Source organism: Eumetopias jubatus, unplaced genomic scaffold (genome assembly GCF_037043125.1).
Source record: "Eumetopias jubatus isolate StellerSeaLion01/CBP00866 unplaced genomic scaffold, mEumJub1_p1.0 scaffold_8, whole genome shotgun sequence".
Lineage (NCBI taxonomy): Eukaryota > Metazoa > Chordata > Mammalia > Carnivora > Otariidae > Eumetopias > Eumetopias jubatus.
The window spans coordinates 125263219-125281318 of NW_028274814.1; the positions used below are offsets into that span (position 1 = coordinate 125263219).

The 18100-nt window shown below is 39.0% G+C and overlaps 1 protein-coding gene across 3 annotated transcripts in view; it reads right to left on the reverse strand.

Moving 5' to 3' along the window:
* The window catches only part of SLC41A2 (solute carrier family 41 member 2), a 112272-nt gene extending 94269 nt beyond the window's left edge, over positions 1-18003 (reverse strand). For 2 of the 3 annotated variants that reach the window (XM_088025310.1, XM_028121688.2), the window contains exon 1: positions 17883-18003. The gene's annotated coding sequence lies outside the window, so the exon portion shown is untranslated. The other variant, XM_028121689.2, reaches the window with a different exon arrangement.
* Between the last annotated feature and the right edge of the window lie 97 nt (positions 18004-18100).

Sequence of the window (18100 nt, forward strand, 5' to 3'; positions counted from 1 at the left end):
GTTGGATAGTAAAGGAGTTCAATCAGAGAACCCTGTTTTGAAGTTGAGAAACTGCTTTTCAATAATAAAACAAAGTATATTTCTCTTACTCTACCTTAAACATTTCTTACATGTATCTTATTAAAAACTACCACTTAATGACTCTCTCCTTTAATTGATAAGCAATTGACGTTCATTAATTTCCTGAGAACTACTGCTGAGAACATCCCCTTCTCATCAATCATTCATGTATAAAGTCATATGGAACTTTATTCAGAAATAATAGCTACAGATAGCCTTGCTACTGAAAACTGGTATTTTTACTTTTCTTTAATAAATATTGAGCCACCTTTTTTTTTTTTTTTTAACTTCAGCAGTGAGGAAACTTACAGGTATATCAGAAATTCAAGCCTATGATCAATTTATAATTTTACTTTCTCTGGTACTAGTTTTGTAATTTTTTTTTAAACCAACATTTCTTAGAGGTGTTGTTTTTTATAAACTGACTCAACACTTCCATGTAAAACATAGTGTACATAAGAATAAAACATAAATACATTTCCTTACCAGTTTTCTCTGGCACTTGTGAATCTTAACTACCTAAATTTAGAAAGTAAGTTATGAGTTCATCAGCATTTCAAATGAGTAAAAATTATTATTCAGAATTCATACAAAAGTATACTTTCATACTTTCCCCCATAACACATCCTTATATTTTTAGAGAGAATTCAACTCTAAAAATGCAAACCCACTTCTGGACCAACATAAAATATACACTTAGCTCACTGTATAATTAAACTGAAAACTGAAAATGAAAGCTTCCAGAATTTTAAGGTGCAGAAAGGATGCCAAGGTGCCAAATTTTAAAAGAAAATCCTATTTTTAAGAACAGAGAAAGGAAGAAAGGAAGCTAACATGTCAAAGTTTAAAAGAAAAATAAAACTTTGTTTTTAAGAAAAGTGAAAGGAACACATGATTTGCCCCATGTAAAGTTAGCATTTTTCTTCTACATTTTAACACCTGGAGTGTCCCATAATTTTCATGGTATCTCACTTCAACTATTTACTCAAACCACGTCTATCCATCCACCGCCCCACTCTCTTCCCTATCTCAGAGGTGAAAGAGTACCCTGATGCACAGGCCACACTAAATCACATTACCTTCCAGAGTGATCAAACAGGACAGCTCCTTCCCTGAGGTGTTCCTCAGGTGGGAGCCTAAAATCACCTTCTCTGTCTGGGCCACCCTCACAAGGGCACCAGCACCACCGAGGGAGATGAAACTGATCTTCTACCTTCCCAAACTGCACTTTCCCTTAAGAGCGCTCCCTGGTATACAGTGCTGTGAAGTCAGTTCAAATGCACGGACTCAGTACAAGAGACTCCATGCAGATTAGGTAAGCAACAAGTACACAGTGTTATGTTACTCAATTATCTTGGCAGCAAAGTGAAACAATGGCCTAACTCGGTATCTTTACTCCCTGCAGTCAAGTCTCTCCTCTACCCTTTGGTCAGGGCTGTGCACGTTTTTATTCAAATATCAGTTTAAAAAAAGGGAGGGGGGGGGAAGCTCTACCAAAGCCACCTAAAAACCAACTTAGTTGTCATGATGGTCTTTGCTCAAAAAATGTCCCGACTACCCTTCCTTCTTTCCCAGCTCATTTGAAATTGTGTTTCTGATGTCCACTAGCACAGGGTTTGTTTTTTTTTTAATTATTTTTCTTTTTCTCACAGAAGCAATAGGTCTTCAGTGGAAAAAAAAAAAGCAAGGATACATAAAAATTATTTATTCTGGAAACCCATCATTCAGAGATAATCACCGATGACATATTGGTATATAGAACTCTTTTTTTACTATACTTTTTCTCCATATATGTTTAAAACAAAAATAGGCTTATATTGTACATATTATTTTGTAACCTGCTTTTTGCATTTCGGAAAACATCCCCCAAATCTCCTTATCGATAATATTCTACAAAGTTACTTTTAATGGTTACTTACAATTTCCTCTTTCTAAAACTCCTAGGAGCTCCCAAATTGCCACTTTCTTTCCTACTTCTCCCTCCCCACTCATTCCCCAGTAAGAACAGCACAACTAAAAAGCCTTCATTTAATGGACACATCCTCAACACTGCCAGACAGCTGGCATTCTGTATTCATTTTTCCATCTTCATAGCCATGATTTCATTTATATTTGTTAGATAATTGTGAACAAGTTACTGCATCTGCCCTACCACACTCCAAAGCGGGGCCAGATTACCACCGAGTCTGTGGTGTGTCTCCCCCACAATCCATCACATATTATTTCAAAATGATAATAACTCCAAACAAATTAAGAGTCACAAAAAGGTATGAGTCTTCCCAGAAAGACTACCTCATTGTTTCTCTAAAAATTACAAAACATTAATGATTTTCTCTCTCTTTTGGTGTTTTGAAATGCATGCGTAGATTGCCTACGTAGCACTGCCCCTAGGGATTGAGAAAGGGCTAGATTTTGTCCTAAAGAGTAATAGGCTTTAATTTTTTCCTCGTTTGTATTTCAATTTCAGTTAGTGTAATTACACTAATACAGTGTAATATTAGTTTCAGGTGTAGAACTTAGTGATTCAAGAGTAACATGATTTTAAATTCAGATTATAAAATCTATGCACAAAATCCCATACCTGAGTATATAGATTTCAGGCAAGTACATTTTGAAAAGGAGAGAATAATACCTGCCTGTTCAAAGTTGTATCACTGATGTGGAACCACTGGCAAATGCTTTACGCTATGTTTGAAACTGTACAAAGCTTACTATTTGCTATCCTTTCATTAAATGAATTAATCAATAACAGGACTTGCATTGAGTGATTTTATGGGGAAATTCCAAGTGACTTATTCAGCAAATCTCCACACTTCAATTAAGAGAGATGATTTTCTTTCCAAAAATTCAATGTCAAGAAGTATCAATGTACTGATATTGAGAGTAGTTCAGGGCTTGGGCTCCAAAGTCAAACTGCTTTGGCTTCAATACTGACTTTCACTAGCTGTGGGACCTATGCCTCTATACCTCAGTTTCCTCATGAAAAAATACCTCCCTCATTGGGTTTTTCTGAAGATTAAATTACTTAATACATGTAAAGTACATAGATCAGTGTACTAAGCCCTCAAAAAAATGTTAATTATTATCATTAGTCATCATTCTTTTTATACATTTTTATGAAAGGTTCAAAACCTAATTTCCCATCTCTTTTGCCCCTTACTAAGGAATATACAATACCGTACGATCACAAAAATATTATACATCGCTGTAATGAACCCCTCCCTGGCTTATAATTTTCAGATCCACTGTTTTGTTACAATTTCCTTTAAAAAATCAGCTGAGGTTTAATATTTACCTTTTATATAATTTATCCCATCCTACTTTTTTTTTTAAGATTATTTGAGAGAGAGACAGTGAGAGAGGCAGGGAGGGGGAGAGGGAGAGAGAAACTTTAGCAGACTCTGTGTTCGGCTCAGAGCCCAAAGCAGGGTTTGCTCTCATGACCCTGAGATCATGACCTGAGCTGAAACCTAGAGTCGGACACTTAACTGACTACGCCACCCAGGTGCCTCTACCCCATCCTACTTTTAATTAATTAAACTACCAGCAAGCTATAAAGTGTTGTATATATACATACTGACCACTATGTACATACACTACATAGTACTTATGTATACTGAACAGAGGTCTTCAGGAAACCACAGTGTTTTAAAAGAAAAAAAGAAAATGAAAGCTGGAATAGGAAGTAGCTCTAATACCACTGTTTACATGTCATATCTGATGTATTTTTTCATTTTAAAAAGAGATCTAAATAACATTTTTACAATCTACAAATAAAACAGACTGCCTTAAACCACTACTGTAAGGTCTATTCTGGACCGAAGAACTAAGTCTACTCAACCAGAACATGAAGCACTCGTAAAGATGGAATCCATCAAGAGTTTGCCTGGGGTTATTTTGAAGCCTTACAATCTGGAAAGGCTAGAGGACAAGAGTTTTCTGACTTTTATTAAAAAAGCAAATTCAAATGTTACTATAAAAATTCTTTACTAATTGTTTATCTAAAAACATAGAAGAAAGTGGCAGATATCATGAAAAAAATAGCAGCCCGTGCTCTGGACTCTCACATAATCTTTTTTGAAAACCTGGGAGACACACATGTTCACACATTGCAGTTTAGGAAACTGAGTCTCGAAGATGTTAAGGAATCTGCCCAAGTTGTAGTCAGTAAGATGAAGATGCAGGATCTTGAATTCATGACTTCTTGACTAACTGGCTAGTGATAAGGAAGACACTATTGGCATTTTATGGTATGATCCTTCTACACCAGGTAAGTGGCCATGCGGGACGAGAATGACACAACCAAGGTCCTTCCAAGGCTCGTTCTTAGCTCTGCTCATGCCCAACAATGGAATCCAGTAAATTGGATTCAAGTTGTTTTTTAACACAGTTGATGGCTCAAGAATGAAAATCGCTCCTTCTTAAGTCTCAACCCTAATTCACAGGTGAACTCTCTGCAGTTTCTTCTATTACTCAACTAATAAATGAGCAAGTATTTACTGAAGACCCAGAAATTTAGCTGTATCATAAGTTGCCCTTTTTTATAAGTGCCACATAAATCTGTAGAAGAGACCACTTCTATTTTTAATACCTGCCCACCCCGACAATGCCTTTACTTTGCAAAAAACATCATTGCTCTTATTTACATGAAGGTCATCCTTTACTAATTTATGAGCTTTTGATACAAAATTCTACATATTTCCCATTCGGTATTAGTCAAAATGTGGGTGTTCACTAAAAACATGTTGAAAGAAGGAATGAACAAAACAATGGTGAGCAGAACCTTAAAGAACAGGTAAGATTTAGAGAGATGGGGAAAAAAGGCAGGGGTGGCAGGGTCGGGGGAGGAGGGGAGTGCATTCTAACAAGGTGACATGTTAGCAGCCAGACGACTACTGGGGAAATCAATAGACAGGTCTGTGTAGCACATTCCTGTCATCATGTAGCAAAATAGTAAACTGGGTAAGATCTGGAATCCTGATCTGGAATCCCCTAGGGGGCTTAGGACTTCATTTTCTAAATTAGGCCCATAGATTTAAACATTTATTTTTAATGCAGAGCAATTATTTGTTTAAATTAAACCCTATGTGAAATCCCTATATATAAAATAGGAACAAACAAAGCAGTACAGGGTTTAGCACCCTGGTTCCCACCCACTCAGTCTTCACCTACCCAACTTGAGAAGAACCAGAAGCCCCCTCCTGCGAGCACAATTAAAAAAACCACTGGGCTAGAAAACGGTCTGGAAGGACAGATACCAAAGTGCTCAGAGTGTTTACCTCTAAAGAACTAGGTTGGCCTAGGCTGGGGGGCAGAGGGGGGGTATAGGGTAAGGAAGGACTTGAAATACCATTTTCACTTTTTAAATCTTGCATATTTTTATATTATTTGGATTTTTGTTTATATTGAGCACTTTTTATTTTTTAATTTAAAAAGTAATAAATAAGAAACCACTGCTCTAAAATAGCACTTTTAATGGTTAAATTTCAAGTGCATTGCCACATTTTAATGAATCATTTCCCTACAGCAGGACATTTTCTTGACTAAACTACACTGTAATGAAAATGAACATCTTTGTGCATAATAATTTCCCATACTTAGAATTATTTCCTTACGATAAATTTATACAAGTTAGCAGTTTCAATTTAGGTTCTACGATGCATTGCTTAAAATAGGACTCTGTAGAACATAAAAATATAAAATTCGGTATGTATTTTTAAAAAACCATCTTATATTAGCAAAATTAGATTCTAACACACAAGTTTAAGCTACATAAAATCTAATTTACAAAACTAATTAGCCAAGTTTCCACATCTCAAAAGTATATTAAAGAGAAATTTGAATCAGAAACTTGAAATCTCTCTACCTTTCATGAATTTTTCATAACTTCTCTTGCCATTTATCGAAACCATACACTTAAAGAATTTTTCCTTCACAGCTGGGTTTCACAATCTAATTCTGTGAAGTCACAGTACTGTGAGAGTACAATCATTCTCTGGTAACAAACTGACATCATTAGATTCTTACTTGTAAGTTCTTTGGGGTATATGGATATTCTATTTTTTTTTTTTAAGATTTTATTTATTTGACAGAGAGACACAGTGAGAGAGGGAACACAAGCAGGGGGAGTGGGAGAGGGAGAAGCAGGCCTCCCACTGAGCAGGGAGCCTGATGAGGGGCTCGATCCCAGGACCCTGATATCATGACCTGAGCTGAAGGCAGACGCTTAACGACTGAGCCACCCAGGCGCCCTGGATATTCTATTTTTACTTCTTCTAAGACCAAAATTTATTTTCTGTTGCCTCTCCATTAAGCTCACATGATTGATACATTTTAATCTAATTTATTCTCTTTCTTCCTAGCCATCTTTATAAAACTGTCTTTTGGTGAGTACTCAGAAAAAAGCCTATCCAAACAAAATATAAACGACTGCTGGATTGCCTCCTCTCATGAATGATCTGTCATTGCTCTGTACTCCATTGGAAGAAAAACTCCCTAATCAGAAAGTCAGTTGTTCTTTTTCTTCTCTCTGTTTTAATATATCATAAGAGTGCTTTTCGTTAAATTATCTTTTAATAAATCAGTATGATTCTATCACTAACATGATTCCAACTGAGAAAAGACGAATTTCTAATAAAACTTTCTCCTTTTTCCAAAAGCAAGTATTATTAGAAATGCCAAGGTCATTTCTACTACTATGTAACAGTTCTAAAATTAAGAATGTTGGGTGCCTGGGTGGCTCAGTTGGTTAAGCGACTGCCTTCAGCTCAGGTCATGATCCTGGAGTCCCTGGATCGAGTCCCACATCCAGCTCCCTGCTCGGCAGGGAGTCTGCTTCTCCCTCTGACCCTCCCCCCATCTCATGTGCTCTCTCTCTCTCATTCTCTCTCTCTCAAATAAATAAATATCTTTAAAAAAAATTAAAAATGTTTAGACTCTATCAACAAAGATTTGCTTAATCCCTACTGGGTACCAAGCACTAAGCTAAATACCAGAGGTTCAACATGAGTAAGACAGAAGCAAGATCTACTCTTAAACAGACCTTTCTGTTAGTGTAAAGGCACTTAAGCAGACTATAAATCTTTATGAAATGGGAAGTTCCAGTACCAAAAATAGTGGAAAGATTTTTTAGAAAAAACAGATTAGAACGAACTTTGGAATACCTATAACACTGGGCCAAAGAATTTGTAGTTTATATTCAAATAGAGAAACACTGGACACTCAAAAGGATCTTTAGAAAATATTAATCTAATCAGCTCCTTATTGAAACTTTCAGTGGCTTCTCATTTCCTCTAACATAAATGCAAATTCTTTAATAAGGCTAACTAAATCCTGTATCATCATCATTGCCACCCACCTAAGACCTCTGGCTGTTTTCACACTAGGCTTTTTCTCTGCTTCCTCTATTGCAGATTTTCAAACTTTACATATCACAATTTAGTAAATATGTGTGACACATTCTTCTTTCTATTTGATTTCTTTTTTAAAAAACATGCAGGTCACAACCCACTAAACTGAATTTATAATCTACTCGTGAGTGCCTAAGTACCTGCAGTTTGAAAAATACTACTTTAGAGTTAATACAAGAGGAGGAGCAAGATGGCGGAGGAGTAGGAGACCTAAATTTCATCTGGTCCCAAGAATTCAGCTAGATAGGGATCGAAAACATTCTGAACACCTACGAACTAAACAGAAGATCGAAGAAAAGAATAGCAGCAACTCTCTGAAGAGAAAAGTGACCACTTTCTGGAAGGTCTCTTCTGATTTGTTTAGTGTCTATTTTTCTGGGGTCATTGTTACCCTGTTAGCATTTTGTTCTCTCATTCATCTATTCTCCTCTGGACAAAATGACAACACGGAAAAACTCACCTCAAAAAAAAGAACAAGAGGCAGTACTGACTGCCAGGGACCTAATCAATATGGACATTAGTAAGATGTCGAAACTAGAGTTCAGAAAGACAATTTTAAAGATACTAGCTGGGCTTGAAAAAAGTATGGAAGATATTAGAGAAACCCTTTCTGGAGAAATAAAAGAACTAAAATCTAACCAAGTCGAAATCAAAAAGGCTATTAATGAGATGCAATAAAAAATGGAGGCCCTAACTGCTAGGATAAATGAGGAAGAAGAGAGAATTAGCGATATAGAAGACCAAATGATGGAAAATAAAGCTGAGAAAAAGAGAGATAAACAACTACTGGATCACGAGGGCAGAATTCGAGAGATAAGCGATACCATAGGACAAAACAATATTAGAATAACTGGAATCCCAGAAGAAGAAGAACGAAAGAGAGGGGCAGAAGGTATACTGGAGCAAATTATAGCAGAGAACTTCCCTAATTTGGGGAAGGAAACAGGCATCGAAATCCAGAAGAAGGCACAGAGACCCTCCCTCGAAATCAATAAAAATAGGTCAACACCCTGACATCTAATAGTAAAACTTACAAGTCTCAGAGACAAAGAGAAAATCGTAAAAGTTGCTTGGGATAAGAGATCTGTAAACTACAATGGTAGAAACATTAGATTGGCAACAGACCTATCCACAGAGACCTGCAGGCCAGAAAGGACTGGCATGATATATTCAGAGCACTAAACGAGAAAAATATGCAGCCAAGAATACTATATCCAGCTAGGCTGTCATTGAAAATAGAAGGAGAGATAAAAAGCTTCCAGGACAAACAAAAACTAAAGGAATTTGCAAACACAAAACCAGTCAGGCCTACAAGAAATATTGAAAGGGGTCCTCTAAGCAAAGAGAGAGCCTAAAAGTAACATAGACCAGAAAGGAACACAGACAATGTACAATAACAGTCACATTACAGGCAATACAGTGGCACTAAATTCGTATCTTTCAATAGTTACCCTGAATGTAAATGGGCTAAATGCCCCAATCAAAAGACACAGCCTATCAGACTGGATTACAAAAAACAAGATCCATCAATATGCTGTCTCCGAGAGACTCATTTTAGACCCAAAGACACCCCCAGATTGAAAGTGAGGGGGTGGAAATCCATTTACCTTGCTAATGGACACCAAAAGAAAGCTGGCAATCCTTATATCAGGATTGCCAAAGGTGGCAATCCTTATATCAGACAAATTAGATTTTAAACCAAAGACTATAATAAGAGATGAAGAAGGACACTACATCATACTTAAAGGGTCTATCCAACAAGATCTAATAATTGTAAATATCTACACCCCTAACATGGGAGCAGCCAATTACATAAGCCAATCAATAACAATATCAAAGAAACACATCGACAACAATACAATAATAGTGGGGGACTTTAGCACCCCCCTCACTGAAATGGACAGATCATCAAAGCAAAAGATCAACAAGGAAATAAAGACTTTAAATGACACAATGGACCAAATGGACTTCACAGATATATTCAGAACATTTCATCCCAAAGCAACAGAATACACATTCTTCTCTAGTGCCCATGGAACATTCTCCGGAATAGATCACATCCTGGGTCACAAATCAGGTCTCAACCAGTACCAAAACACTGGGATCATGCCCTGCGTATTTCCGGACCACAATGCTTTGAAATTAGAACTTAATCAAAAGACGAAAGTCAGAAAGAACTCAAATACATGGAGGCTAAAGAGCATCCTACTAAAGAATGAATGGGTCAACCAGGAAATTAAAGAAGAATTTAAAAAAAATTCATGGAAACAAATGAAAATGAAAACACAACTGTTCAAAATCTTTGGGATGCAGCAAAGGCAGTCCTAAGAGGTAAGTATACAGCAATACACGCCTTTCTCAAGAAAAAAGAAAGATCTCAAATACACAATCCAACCCTACACCTAAAGGAGGTGGAGAAAGAACAGCAAATAAAGCCTAAACCCAGCAGGAGAAGAGAAATAATAAAGATCAGAGTAGAAATCAATGAACTAGAAACCAAAAGAACAGTAGAACAGATCAACGAAACTAGGAGCTGCTTCTTTGAAAGAATTAACAAGATTGATAAACCCCTGGCTAGACTTATCAAAAAGAAAAGAGAAATGACCCAAATCAACAAAATCATGAATGAAAGAGGAGAGATCACAACCAACACCAAAGAAATACAAATAATTATAAGAACATATTACGAGCAACTATATGCCAGCAAATTAGATAATCTGGAAGAAATGGATGCATTCCTAGAGATGTATCAACTACCAAAACTGAACCAGGAAGAAATAGAAAACCTGAACAGACCTAAACCACTAAGGAAATTGAAGCAGTCATCAAAAATCTCCCAAGAAACAAAAGCTCAGGGCCAGATGGCTTCCCAGGGGAATTCTAACAAACATTTAAAGAAAAATAGATATTTATTCTTCTGAAACTGTTCCAAAAAATAGAAATGGAAGGAAAACTTCCAAACTCATTTTATGAGGCCAGCATTACCTTGATCCCAAAACCAGACAAAGACCCCATGAAAAAGGAGAATTACAGACCAATATCCTTGATGAACATGGATGCAAAAATTCTCACCAAAATACTAGCCAATAGGATCCAACAGTACATTAAAAGGATTATTCACCATGACCAAGTGGGATTTATCCCTGGGCTGCAAGGTTGGTTCAACATCCGCAATCATTCAATGTGATACAATACATTAATAAAAGAAAGAACAAGAATCATATGATCCTCTCAATAGATGCAGAAAAAGCATTTGACAAAGTACAGCATCCTTTCTTGATCAAAACTCTTCAGAGTATAGGGATAGAGGGTACATACCTCAATATCATAAAAGCCATCTATGAAAAACCCACAGCGAATATCTCAATGGGGAAAAACTGAGAGCTTTCCCCCTAAGGTCAGGAACACGGCAGGGATGTCCACTATCACCACTGCTTTCAACAGTGCTAGAAGTCCTAGCCACAGCAATCAGACAATAAAAAGAAATAAAAGGCATCCGAAATGGCAAAGAAGAAGTCAAACTCTCACTCTTTGCAGATGATATGATACTTTATGTGGAAAACCCAAAAGACTCCACCCCAAAACTGCTAGAACTCATACAGGAATTCAGTAAAGTGGCAGGATATAAAATCAATGCACAGAAATCAGTGGCATTCCTATACACCAACAACAAGACAGAAGAAAGAGAAATTAAGGAGTCGATCCCATTTACGACTGTACCCAAAACCATAAGATACCTAGGAATAAATCTAACCAAAGAGGCAAAGGATCTGTACTCAGAAAACTATAAAATACTCATGAAAGAAATTGAACAAGACACAAAGAAATGGAAAAACGTTCCATGCTCATTGATTGGAACAACAAATATTGTGAAGATATCAATGCTACCTAGAGCAATCTACACATTTAATGCAATCCCTATAAAAATACCATCAACTTTTTTCAAAGAAATAAACAAAGAATCCTAAAACTTGTATGGAACCAGAAAAGACCCCGAATAGCCAGAGGAATGTTGAAAAAGAAAAGCAAAGCTGGTGGCATCACAATTCTGGACTTCAAGCTCTATTACAAAGCTATCATCATCAAGATAGTATGGTACTGGCACAAAAATGCATAGATCAATGGTACAGGATAGAGAGCCCAGAAATGGACCCTCAACTCTATGGTCAACTCTTCTTTGACAAAGCAGGAAAGAATATCCAATGGAAAAAAGACAGTCTCTTCAACAAATGGTGTTGGGAACATTGGACAGCCACATGCAGAAGAATGAAACTGGACCATTTCCTTACACCACACACAAAAATAGACTCAAAATGGATGAAAGACCTAAATGTGAGACAGGAGTCCATCAAAATACTAGAGGAGAACACAGGCAGAAACCTCTTTGACCTCAGCCGCAGCAACTTCTTCCTAGAAACATCGCCAAAGTCAAGGGAAGCAAGGGCAAAAATGAACTACTGGGGCTTCATCAAGATAAAAAGCTTTTGCACAGCAAAAAAGTCAACAAAACCAAAAGACAACCAACAGAATGGGAGAAGATATTTGCAAATGACATATCAGATAAAGGGCTAGTATCCAAAATCTATAAAGAACTTATGAAGTCAACACCCAAAGAACAAATAATCCAATCAAGAAATGGGCAGAAGACATGAACAGACATTTTTTTCCCAAGAAGACATCCAAATGGCCAACAGACACATGAAAAAGTGCTCAACATCGCTCGGCATCAGGGAAATCCAAATCAAAACCTCAATGAGATACCACCTCACACCAGTCAGAATGGCTAAAATTAACAAGTCAGGAAACAACAGATGTTGGTAGGGATGTGGAGAATGGGGAACCCTCCTACGCTGTTGGTGGGAATGCAAGCTGGTGCAGCCACTCTGGAAAACAGTATGGAGGTTCCTCAAAAAGTTGAAAACAGAGCTACCATACGACCCAGCAATTGCACTATTGGGTATTTACTCCAAAGATACAAATGTAGGGATCCGAAGGGGTACATGCACCCCGATGTTTATAGCAGCAATGTCCACAATAGCCAAACTATGGAAAGAGCCAAGATATCCATCGACAGATGAATGGATAAAGAAGATGTGGTATATATCTACAATGGAATATTATGCAGCCATCAAAAGGAATGAAATCTTGCCATTTGCAACGACGTGGATGGAACTGGAGGGTATTATGCTGAGCGAAATAAGTCAATCCGAGAAAGACATGTATCATATGATCTCACTGATATGAGGAATTCTTAATCTCAGGAAACAAACTGAGGGTTGCTGGAGTGGCGGGGGGTGGGAGGGATGGGGTGGCTGAGTGATAGACATTGGGGAGGGTATGTGCTATGGTGAGCGCTGTGAATTGTGTGAGACTGTTGCGTCACAGAACTGTATCTCTGAAACAAATAATATATATGTTTAAAAAAAAAAAGAAGATAGCAGGAGGGGAAGAATGAAAGGGGGAAATCGGAGGCGGAGACGAACCATGAGAGACTATGGACTCTGAGAAACAAACTGAGGGTTCTAGAGGGGAGGGGGGTGGGGGATGGGTTAGCCTGGTGATGGGTATTAAAGAGGGCACATTCTGTGTGGAGCACTGCGTGTTATACGCAAACAATGAATCATGGATCACTACATCAAAAACTAATGATGTAATGTATGGTGATTAACATAATAAAGTAAAATAAAATAAAAAAGAAAAATACTACTTTAGTATACTACCCCTCTCACTTCTTGGCCTTTCCACATGTTCTTTTTTCCTGAAACTCTTGCTCATCCTCACTCTTCCCTTTTACCTGACTACTTCCTATTCTACTTTGTGACCTTAGCTTTTTTTTTTTTTAATATTTTATTTATTTGTCAGAGAGAGCACAAGCAGGGGGAAGAGCAGGCAGGGAGAGAAACAGGCTCCCCACTGAGCAAGGAGCCCATGGGGGATTCAATCCCAGGACCCTGGGATCATAACCTGAGCCACAGGCGTCCCTGTGACCTTAGCTCTTAACCATCACTTCCCTTGACCCTCCCAGATGAGTTCCCGCTCCTCTGTGGTCCCAAAGTACCCTGAACTTTCTAACATTTATTATACTTTATTGTGATTGTTCTTGCACTAGCTGTCTTTGTAGGCTGTAAACTCCATAAAGACAAGAACCCATTCTCTTTCGCTGCTGAATCCCAAGGGCCTAGATTAGTGCCTATTATGTATTAGACACTCAGTAAATATTTGAGGAGTAAAAAAGTTAGGATATAGACTTAATAATCTATATATTTAACCACACAATGAAATGATCATCCACTTAAAAACTGTTCAGAGGTTTAGCTACTTCCAAGGAAAACAAATTCTCAGTTCCTATTTTGTAAATTATTAAATTCCTAGGTTAGCCTATAAAACAACCACAACACACTTAAACTGATCGCTTATTTCCCTCTCTACAAAGACAACAGGACTTTCACTCCCCTAAATAGGAGTAAACGGGATTAAAGGCACACTTTTCTTTCTCTTTACCCCATCAGTAATTCCTGGAGAAAGTGACTGACCTAAGGGTTAAGAAAGGAATAAAGGTCAATATTCCAGACAGGCCTCACCCCCGAACTCTCACTGGCTCTCTCCCACTTGGATGACTTCAAGGAAAGTTTTCCTTTCCATTCCAACTCCTGGGAGGACAACTTCCTGATTCAGAACGTTTCCCTCCCTGCAGGGGAGACCCGACCCGCAGCTTTTTAGGCGCTACAGTTTCCTCTGGGTAGGTAAATTAAGAAGGAACAGAGTAAGCACAGATCTAAACTAAATTCTCCAATCCAGCTTTACCAGAAATAACAATGAAACTGTATTTTAACAGTATTTTAATCTTCATCTGGTTTCTTGACTCTGATCTCAATTTGACCAGAATCTGGAGATAGAGGAGGTGTTAATGAGCACACTGAAAAGCTTATTACCCATGAACAATAGTCATTGCAGTCTGACTTCTGGGTCCTAGGAGAAGAGTAGCATGGAGAAGCTAGGTGGGGAAAAGGAGAAGAGGAAGGGAATGAAGAAGGTTCTTCCACCTCTTCCTATTTAGAATTTCTATTGGGTAAAAATGTCTAAATAAATTGAATCTTAATATCTTACAACCTTCCTTTCCAAATTCTCAATCTTGCTTTTCTTTTCTCTTCTTCCAGACCCTGTATGCTATCCAAAGATCTCCATTTTCAACACCCACACTTTTGGAAATACTACAAGTTTTGTCAAACCTCCAAAACGTTACGTGATCCCATACTACCTACCTCTCCTATCCTTCCTCAAGTCAAAATTCCCATTTCCTCAGTGTAGCTGATCAGGGGGAAAGCAATCTGATTAAATCCATTCACATTACGATAGAATAACTGACTGACAGTTATTTGAACCCTACTGGAAATACATATGTTTTATTATTTTTTATATATATTTTAAAACACACACACATTATTCTTAAGCTATAGAAATGTAACTACAGTAATCTCAGAGAAAAGATGAGAGGTGCCTAGAAGTTCACCATAAAGGAGGCAGATCTGCTCTGACCACCATTTCCTAGGGGTCATGTCCCCCAAACTGTTCCCATTTTACATTGCCCTCGACTTTCAGTCCTCCAATAAATCCTAAAAACTCCAGGATGTGAAGAAAGCCAATGTGGAAAACATTTATAGCTATGGGACACTTTTATATCTATTGGGTGAGTCAGTAACAATCACTATTAGGTTGGATAGGTTATTATTTTCAATATATTTGATAATCACTCCATTAGCTAAAAGAAAAACATACACTCAGGTTATGTACTGAAATTATTCATTCTACTAAGAAAGTCATTGAGGCATAAACGGGTTAAATAACATTTCCATTGTTTTATAATTTAGTAGTTGAAAAGCAGGATTGGATTGATCTTCACACTTTTATTCAGTAGCTTATCCATTAATTCCACTTGGAAATCTTTAATTTTATTTTCTATAACATTTCTGAAGTTTGGAAGTATATTTTTGAACAGTAACATTAGAGTAATAGGAAAATGAGCTTGAACTCCTGAGAGGCAGGTGTCATGTCTTTTTTGGTGGTTTTTGCTATAAAAGAGCTAAAGCCAATGCTGAATTTGTGTGTACTCATAAATTAACCACTAAATAAGCATAGCTGCATTCATTCAGCTGTACGTGGCTCTTAACTTCAGCACCATCAAAAATATTTACTTGCGGGCGCCTGGGTGGCTCAGTTGGTTAAGGGACTGCCTTCGGCTCAGGCCATGATCCTGGAGTCCCGGGATGGAGTCCCGCATCGGGCTCCCTGCTCGGCAGGGAGTCTGCTTCTCCTTCTGACCCTCCCCCCTCTCATGTGCTCTCTCATTCTTTCTCTCAAATAAATAAATAAAATGTTTAAAAAAAAATATTAACTTGCCACCCACAGATGAGTCTAAGTGTAATAAAAGACTGCAAAAACTTAGGAAAACAAGATCTTCCACTTTGCCTGAGAAGTTAAGCAAATGAAATTTTAATTGAATAATTGGTGTTTGCCATTTTTTAGTAGTTTGTTTAGCCAGCCATCAAAATAAATTATTTGTAATTAAAATGGTAACTGGGACTTTTTTCAAACCAAGCAATGAATATATGGAAACACCAACTGTGTGTGGTCTCTCTTGAATCTGGTCATGGCATACCTTTTGTGGCTTTTCTCAAGATGTAAGAAAGGGAAACAGGACTAAGATGCCCTAGAATTGACAGGTAGGGTATTCTGAAAAACATCAAAGGCCCTTACTCAGTTTTCCCCAAGTAGAAGCATTATGTTGCTTGCTATCAGGTTGGTTGCCTTTTTTAGTCAGTAACAGCCCCCAAACCTAATTTTTTTTCCATAAATGAACAACATAATACAACAATAAAAAAATACCCAACATGTAAGGGGAAAAAAGACAAATAATCCAAACAAAATATGTGCAAATTATTTGAATAGACTTTTCTCCAAAGAAGCTATACAAATAGCCAATAAGCACATGAAAAGATGCTCAACATGATTAGTCCTTAGGTAAATGCAAATCAATACCACTTCACACCCACTAGAACGGCTCTAACAAAACTAGCCAAGAGATAATCACAAGTGTTGGTGAATATGTGGAGAAACCCGAACCCTCATACAGTGTTTGGCGGGAATGTAAAAGGATGCTGCTACTATGCAAAAGTTTGGCAGTTTCACAAAACGTTAAAGACACAGATGCGCAAGAGAAATGAAAGCATATGCCCACATAAGACTTGCAACAAATGTTCATGGCAGCATATTCACAAGGGCCAAAAAGTGGAAACATCCTGAATACCCATCAAGTGATGAACAGATAAACAATATGTGATATTATGGAACACCAATACAATGGAATATTATCCAGCCATAAAAAAAGAATAAAGTACTGATATACCCTACAACATGGATGAACCTTGAAAACATTTTGCTATGTGAAAGAAGCCAGACACCAAAAGCCATATATTGTAGGATTCCTTTTATATGACATTTCCAGACTAGGCAAATCCATAGAGAAAGAAGATTAGCGTTTGCCAGAGGGTGGGATAAGGGAGAAATGAGAAATAACTGCTAATGGGTACAAGGTTTCATTTTGAGGTGATGAAAATGTTCAGGATAGTGGTGACAGTTGCAAAACTTTGTGACTATAGTAAAAGCCACACTTTAAAAGGATGAATTTTATGGTATGTGCAGTGTATCTCAATTAAAAAACAAGTGTTCATTTACAGAAAAATGACACATATGTGTAATAGACTTGTAAAGGTAATATACGTAATTACATACGAAAACGTAATCTCTTAAAGTAGATGGACGTTTGGGTTTTATTTTTTTTTAATTGAGATACATTTCACTTACATAAAGAAAAGAATGAAAGAGGCGGTGACACGGAGCAACTGCCGAGCCCTGAAGCGATGGAGCTGGGGTGTGCCCGAGCCCGCCTGGCGGCGTCTCCATCCGAGCTCACCTTCCACCCGTCACTCAGCCACCCCCCCCCCCACCTCCCCAGGGCTGCAGGGCCCAGCGTTCCGGGCCCGGGGCCGACAACCCGCAGCTGCCCGGCTCCGCGGCCGGCGTCCAGGGCCAGCCTGCTGTCCCGCCCGAGGTGGGGCAGGCGCTGGGGCCCGGGAGGGGGGGGAGGGGGGCACGGCGGCTCGGGAGGGGCGCGCCGCCGCTCCCCACAGCCCCGGCCCTCCCGCGCCCAGGCAGCAGGGTCCCAGTCCGGGCCCGCCCTACCTCCCTCCAGTACCTGGGATGCGCCCGAACCCCGCGCCACGGCCAAAGCCCAGACTTCCCCTCCATTATCACCTGCCCCGGAGCGCGGCCGCGCCGGCCGATGTGAGGAGAGGGGACCCCGCGTCTTCAGACGCGACCTAAGCACCAGGGGCGGGGAATGGAAGGAGCGTTCACCTAGTCCCACCGCGGCGGCGACGGCGGCGACGGCTGCCCCCAGACCACGGCTCCTTCCTGCTCGCGCGCCTCCTCGCGCCCTCGCGGCCGCGCGCTGACAGCCCGGGAGCCGGTGCCCGCGGCCCGCTGCTCCCCGCCCCCGCTTGGCCGTCCCGCGCACGCGCAGCCGCGCCGCCGCCGGAGGGGAAGCGGGCCCCTGGTGATGTGGCCGCGGGGGC